The sequence below is a fragment of the Rhinolophus ferrumequinum genome, chromosome X, assembly GCF_004115265.2.
Source record: "Rhinolophus ferrumequinum isolate MPI-CBG mRhiFer1 chromosome X, mRhiFer1_v1.p, whole genome shotgun sequence".
NCBI classification, from domain to species: Eukaryota; Metazoa; Chordata; class Mammalia; order Chiroptera; family Rhinolophidae; genus Rhinolophus; species Rhinolophus ferrumequinum.
In genome coordinates, this window is record NC_046284.1 from 114516895 (window position 1) to 114524214 (window position 7320).

The window sequence follows — 7320 nt, forward strand, 5'->3', positions numbered from 1 at the left end:
AGGTATCCTTTTTAACAAGTACAAAATAACATCCCATGGGTCCCCCCTGACTAAATGATAGCCTTGTCTCTGGACCTCTGTTCCACTTAGGAACTTGTCCATCTGAGCTTTTCATCAGGCCACGTAAAAGTCGATTCTAAGTTTTCTGGATTGATTTAGAAGTTTTGATATTTTTAAGCAATGCTATAATTTTTATGGATTTGAAAAAAACCAGGCAAAGCTAATTATTTTAAGGTTACGTCCTTGGGCAAGTTACTTAGCCACCCTGAGGTTATTTAAAAAAACAAAACATTGTCTTGCTGGGTTGCTGTGAAGATAATAAACCATGCTTGAAAAGAACTTCATATTTCACTGATATGTGGGATATAAAACTGAAAACAACAAAGGAACAAGACAAACAAATAAAGAAACAAAAACTCATACACACAGACAATAGTTTAGTGGTTACCAGAGAGTAAAGGTGAAGGGAGGTGGTAGATGCGGGTAAAAGGGATCAAATAATATGGTGATGGAAGGAGAACTGACTCTGGGTGGTGAATAAACAATGTGATGATGTATCACAGAATTGTACACCTGAAACCTATGTAACTTTATTAACCATTGTCACCCCAGTAAACTTTAATTTAAAAAAATAAAAGGAAAGAACTTCACACTTTGCCTGGCACTTAGAAGTTGAGTTGTTACTTGTAGCCAAATGCATTCCTAATTGATATACTCAGGATGCTTTCAACCTCACCATCTATCACAGTGTTTCAGTGTAATACTCCGATGAACCAAAGGGATAAAATGTACTTGCAGAATACACTGTGAAATCTTGTAATCAGAAGCTGATATCATTACCATTATTGTTTTAGGATACTTCAACTCATTCTAATTGGACAGTTCATCCTCCTTTAAATATTTGGTAGCTTTGCAAACAGTTTCAGAGCATGATAAGGCTACAAATAATATGTCCAGAGCATGTACCCAGTATTGCTTTCATAAAGCTGCTAAGTTTGCATTGTTATTATGTGTCAGGCTTCTAGAATTGTCAAATAGTAAGGCGATGGGTGGATGGGACTTTTCAAAATATGAAGGGGAAATGCCGAGTAATAGAAAAACATCATGTCTGAAACATAACCTGTAGGTCAAGCAGAAATTGTATTCCTCCTTCCCTTCCTGTCCCGTCATTACCAAAGCTCCTCTCTGCTCCTCCTGAGACAGGGGCATTGGGAGAGAGTGAGACAGTTTCTGCCTGTGTCACCTTTTTGTAGAGATAAAAACATTTGCTTTTTTCATTCTTTCTTATTCCTCAAATTCACTGGTTACAACACTTAGATATATGTTATTTTCCACTCACTGCTCTAATTGGGATTCAGGTCCAACCACTCAGCTAAAAATTTAACTAGATCAAAAATCAGTTAGACTAGGGTGCCCAGATGGCTCAGCTGGTTAGAGTGTGAGCTCTGAACAACAGGGTTGCTGGTTCAATTCCCACATGGGCCAATGAGCTGCACCCTCCACAACCAGATTGAAGACAACAAGCTGCTGCTGAGCTTCTGGAGGGGCGGCCGAATGGCTCAGTAGGTTAGAGTGTGAGCTCTCAACAACAAGGTTACCAGTTCAATTCCCGCATGGGATGGTGGGCTGCGCCCCCTGCAACTAAAGATTAAAAATGGCGACTGGACTTGGAGCTGAGTTGCACCCTCTACAACTAGATTGAAGGACAACGACTTGGAGCTGATGGGCCTGGGAGAAACATACTGTTCCCCAATATTCCCCATTAAAAAAAAATCAGACTATTCAGTCAATCAGTAATTGCACATGACATTAACTCAGATGAATAGACACATTATCTGTTACAAACTCATTGGTAGGTTGAGTGTTCTTGTTGAATTTCCCTTAACTTCATACACTGGGAGGGATCATAAGTTCTCTCCTTTTTATCTGTCAAAGATTAACCCCAGTAATTTGTGTGTAAAGGAAAGCAACCATCAAAGTTTTAAAAAGGAATTATTTCTTCCTCTCGTTAATACCCAGTGATTACTTTGAATGTGGAAAGGTTTAACTTTAATAACAGTCCTCAAGTCAAAGGTATAATTTAACATTTTTCATTCTGTATACACTTCCATGTTTAGATTAATTTTGATAATCCCAGTAAATAGGAGTGTGAATACCTGTTTTGCTCTCTTCTCAATTGAAAAGCATGAAGAAAACGGCGATAGTGGTTGTGGTACAGTCTCCTAAGTGAAATTAGCACCTGAACAAGAGAGAGGACAATCCTGACACTTCAGCCCCTGGATTAGTTTAAATCATCATAAAAGATCAGAGCTTGAAGCTGCCTTAACAATCACACCCTCATTATACAGACGGTTGTTTGTTTGCTTGGTGTTTGTGTGGATGCACACCATATGGCAGAGAACCCTTGGATACCTGCACCAATAGGTTCCATGCTGTAAGGATGTCTATATAGAGGAGATTTGTCTAAATCAGTCCTAAAAAGTTGAAGTGGACATTGTGTCCCATTCCACAAACGGATATGTCCTTATTGCAAATTACCCTGGAAAAGGTAAGACATCTCGTTAATGCCATGCTAATGTTTGATAGAAACATTCCTTAAGAGCAATGTTTGATGATAGAAGTGGGTCAAGGGAACATGAGAATGTTTAGTACATAAAGTAAAATGGGGAATGAAGAGAGGAAGGAAAGGGGCAAAGACAGGGAGACTGGGGAAAGATAAAGCCAAAGAAGCCATGTTACCACTCTGCCTGGGTACTCCTGAAACCTAAGGAGGCATAAACATCTTTGAGATAAAACCAATGGTTCTCAAAGTGTAGTTTCCAGACCAGTGGTGTTGGCATCACTGAAGAACTTGTCTGGGCCCCACTCCAGACCTATGGAATCAGAAACAACCCCTACAGGTGATGCTGATGTACATTCAAGTTTGAGAGCCACCATGCACTAAATGTTATCAGTGATGTTTACCTGGGTGTGAATGAGTTCCCATTAGACCGTGGGCATCTCAAGGGCAGGGACCAGAGATCACCAATGCATCTCTCGCACTGGAACAGGCTGGCACAAAGTCACTTATTATATATTGCTTGAATCAATAAATTATTCTTGTTTGAGGACCGGTACGTCTTTTGCATAACAGCAAAATTTAATAGAGTAACGCCAAGTTGGAAAGAATAAAAGAGAAGGAAGTGTTGAAAGTGGGGTGTGAGAAAAGAATACCAATTTCACAGTTTGGGCTAGCATTGTCTCTTCCTGTTTTGAAAAAAACATACTCCGATATACATCGCTTTCAAAGTAGGTTCCGAGTATTAGAGAAATAATTTCAATATCCTCTCTCCTGTTTTTTTTTCTACTTGGGCAACAGATTAAAGTAGCAATCCATGTGATTTGTAATCTGTCATGAAGTGGGTGGGCCAACATTTCAGATTCAATACCCTCTGTGTAGGATGATATTCTGTTCACAGAAAATATTAAGTTACATGGGAAACAATAATAATACCTGACAGGTTTTTGAAATAAATATTTTTCCACTAGGTACTTGCTTTAAACAAACTCATAGATACAGAGAACAGAGAGGTAGTTGCCAGAGGCTGGGAGGGTGTAGGGTGGGCAAAATTGGTGAAGGGGGTACAAACTTCCAGTTATGATATAAATAAGTCCCAGGGATGTAATGTACAGCATGGTGACTATAGTTGATAATACTGTATTGTACATTTGAAATTTGCTAAGAGAGTAGATCTTAAAAATTCTCATAATAAGAAAAAATGTTATAATTATATATGGTGATGGATGTTAACTAGACTTATTGTGCTGATCATTTCACAATATATACAAATACCAAATCATGATGTTGTACACCTGAAACTAATATAATGTTATATGTCAATTATAATTCTATAAAAAGAAAGAAAAGAAAGGAAATGTCACACTCCCCATCCAGAATTATAATGAGGTGCTGTCTACAGAGGGATTTTTCAGCTGTAAAATACCATGATCACAACAATTGTTGTCATTAAAATTATTTCAGTTTGTTGGTATCAGGTAACCTGTTTAGAATGCTGTTTTCCGAGCAGAGGAAATCAGGCTGGAAGGTGGGACAGTTCTGTACACTGGTACTGATGGTGTGTGAAGTCTTTTATGTGGCCCTGGGCCTTTTGTACACAGCCTCTGGCAGGCCATGCATCCTTTTCCTTGCATCTTCCTTCTCCGAATGCAGATTGAGAATTTTGTATATTCTGGACACTGTGCTAAATGCAAAGATCACAAGGTGACTAAGTAGTCAGGACCCTTACCCTTCACAGGTCACAGTATTCAAAGTGAACTGCCAGGTCACTTCAAAGAAGTTTGAAAAAACATATAACCTTCTCACCCATTTGTAAGTTGATAGCTTAAGTTTCTCATCATAAACTTAAATATTTATAAAGGTTAGAATTACCAATGCATTACAAATATGAAAATTTTAAAATAAAACAGATACATCACCCATTGAAATGTATCCAAAGGAATCTAAATACCAGTTGATTATTTCTTTTCTTCCTCCATCTCATATTTCCATTCCACTTCTCCCACAGAATTTTATCCTAATCAAATTTATTTTTGTGTTTGAAAGAGTCTGGTCTTCTCTCTCTCTCTCTCTCTCTCTCTCTCTCTCACACACACACACACACACACACACACACACAGCTTTCCCCATGTGACCATCTAGTTCAACTTTTACCAAAGTATAGCTCAGCCATGGATGGCACTGTTGGGTTGAAATCCCAGCTCTACTTTGTAATAGTTGTGCCTTTGGGTAAGTTATTTAACCTCTATGAACTTCAATTTCCTCTTCCATAATATTTGGGAAATTAATGTTGCCTACTTTGTAAGGTTATTGAAAGCATTAAATTAATCAATATACGAAAACACTTATTCCAGTACTTGGCATATATTAAGATTTAATAAATAATGGTAAATTATTAATCTACCATGCAAAATATCACTCACAATACAGGAGAGCTACCCTGCACAACATTTTCTTTCATACATACTAGTTCCATGTTATTTTGTCTGCTTTTTTATTCCTAGAGCCCCTAATACAAACCATCTGTTGGCCAGGGATTCTTTTTCCAACAGTACCTCAAAATTTGATGAATGAGCAAATTACTACTTTCCTCCTGAATGTCTGTCCATTGCCAGGACAAACTGCCAAATTTCTTAATATAAAAACACCAGAAACTAGAGCTTTCTGGCCATTCTTACAAGCTATGAGGAAATGATAAACTATCACGCACGTTTTCCCCGTTATTTGTAAATCACACTGCAGCTTTAAATTACTTTAAGATGATTTATAGCTAATCCTTAATGAAAAATCACCTCCAATGTGATCCGTGCATACTGTTTTCTGGTAATCCCGGTAGCTTAGGGTAAGTTTTCAAGTGAACCTTTACTAGTAACAGTGACCATGTCTTTGGTTTCCTTAGGAACACACCCAAGGGAAATAAACACATATGATTGGAGAGAAAAACAGAGTGGTCAGGGTGTGGAATACCTGGAACTCTCATGTATGGCTGGTGGGAGTGTAAAATGGTACAGTTACTTTGGAGAACTATTGGGCAGTTCCTTATAAAATTAAAATCCACCTATTTTATGACCAAGCAATTTCATTCCTTAGCATTTGCTCAAGAAGAACCCAACCATATGTCCACTGAAAGATTTGTACAGAAATATTTATTCTACTTTATTCATAATAGCCAACAACTCAAACGTTCATCAACAGGGGAAAGGATGAACAAATGGTGGTATACACATACAATGGAATACAACTCACCAATAAAACAGGATGAGCCACTGATACACACAGCATGGATGAATCTCAAAAACATTATGTTAAGTGAAAGAAGCCAGACATAAATGAGCACATACTATATAATACCATTTATATGAAGTTCTAGAATCTGCATTAATAGAAATCAGAACAGTGATTACCTATGGAGAGGGGACATTGATTGTAAAGGACTACAAAAAACTTTATGGGGTGATGGAAATGTTCTATGTCTTGAATGGGGAGGGAATTACATGGATGTATATCTTTTTCAAAACTCATCAAACACTACACTTAATATCTGTTTGTGTTATTACAGGTAAATTAATACTTTATTGGATACACACAAATGAATATTAAAATTCTATTAATTTCTCACTATAGCCGTATTGGGTGAGGAAGAGAAAGATGTTGAATAGTTAAAGAGATATCCAACAGGTGAGCCACCTACAAACAGGAAAGATTTGCACATTTACATGTTCCACACCCCAAAAATAATTATAGCACTCACTTACTGCACACTTTCTATTTGCCAGTCACTATGCCAACCACCTCAAAAAGACTCTGCTTGATAAGTCCTGTTGTCATCCCCATTTTACAGGTGAGGAAACCGAAGCTTAGAGAGGTTAAATAATTGGAATATATCTAGGGAATACTGTGATTTGAACCCAGATAGTTTACCCAGGGAGCCCCACCACAGTATACTGCCCCTAGGCTCCAAACTCTGACACATCTCCGTTATGGAGTACACCGATATCTCTTTCAAAGATTTGCAAGGAAAAATACAACTAAAAACTGTCAAATCTCTCAGAACAAAAGAAGGTAGTATCTCAAAGTAAGTTTTTAACCTTTACACATGCCAATGGATACATGGCAAAAATGAAAGGGATCAAGAGGATTGTCAAAAACTACAAGTTCTACTGAAAGCAAGCTAAAAGAGCTGTAACATTTTCATCTTAACCCATTTTTCTGGGTTTGTGTTAGATTAGAAGAATTGTCAAGTAATGGTTTATTTTCAATTCAAAACTGACACAAACTTTAAAGTTAAATGAACCCAAACTAAGGGGAAATAAAATAGCACCCCGCTGGTGAACTACTCAGATCAGCTCTTTGTTATGCATTATTTCATTCCAAGTACTTTTTATTCCTAGTATGTCTTTCTGATTATCACATTTGCATCATTCAGAACTGCACTGTCTGGACTCACTGTCTATCATTAGCCACTAAGTGCTCTGGCTATTTACCTCTGATTCTTCCAAATTTGCTAATAGCCTAAGAAAGACTTTCACACTGAGTTTTATTTTTAAAATCCTTTCTCAAAGCCCGTAACACTTCTCCATAAAGATTCTGACTTTCAGATCAGCGTTTATCAAATTATAATATTTTAAATGGTAAAAACGTGACTCTCATACCAATATAAAGTGAGTACATATCGCAGACTTATTTATCTCATTAATCAGAGAATAGCAAGTTAGTAAAGTTGATTCAAAGGAGAATTTGAGGGACTGAGTATACATAGTCAC